The following is a 674-nucleotide window of genomic DNA, read 5'->3' as shown; positions in this document are numbered from 1 at the left end:
AGAAAAAACAATATGATCACAAATGTATGTAAAGATTTTGGTATAACTAAAAATCAGGGAACTGCAAAATAAGACCACATGATTTATTTTAAACCCATTAGAGTGGCAAAAATTAAGAAACTGACAAAACCAATGATGGAGAGATGTATCAAACAAAATCCTTATCTTCTGGTAGTAGTGTAAGGAGTGCTGGTAGTATAGTGGTTAAGGCATTTGGCTGCTAACCAAAAGGTCAGTGGTTTGAACTTGGCAGCTGCTCTGCAAAAGAAAGACTGGGCAGTCTGCTTCCATAAAGATTTACAGCCTTAGAAACCCAACGGGGGTTGTTATGAGTTGGAATTGATTCAATGTCAGTGAGTAGGTTTTTTCTGGTAGTAGCGTAAATTAGTAAAACCACTTTGGAAAACAATTTAATATTATTTTGTAAAACTGAACATATGCTGCAACCCAGAAATTCTCTTCCTACATATATACCCTAGAGAATCCTTGCACATTTGCACCACAAGATATAACAAAGTATTCCTAGCATTAGCAAAGATCTAGAAATAACTAGTATGTCCATCTATAGGAGAATGGATATACTGTGGTATATTTCCAGACAGAATTCTTTACATCAGTGAAAATGAACGAACTACAGATATATGTAACATAGATAAATAAAACAATACAAAGTT

General features: G+C 34.1%; 1 protein-coding gene across 1 annotated transcript in view; it reads right to left on the bottom strand.

Moving 5' to 3' along the window:
* RAD50 (RAD50 double strand break repair protein) overlaps window positions 1-674 on the bottom strand; it is a 122202-nt gene that overhangs the window by 26101 nt on the left and 95427 nt on the right. The window lies entirely within an intron of this gene.

Source organism: Orycteropus afer, unplaced genomic scaffold (assembly GCF_000298275.1).
Source record: "Orycteropus afer afer isolate SDZICR_OR568_19922 unplaced genomic scaffold, OryAfe1.0 scaffold00112, whole genome shotgun sequence".
NCBI lineage: Eukaryota > Metazoa > Chordata > Mammalia > Tubulidentata > Orycteropodidae > Orycteropus > Orycteropus afer.
Note: the sequence above shows the minus strand (reverse complement) of the source record. Positions and strands in the feature narration are given on the sequence as shown.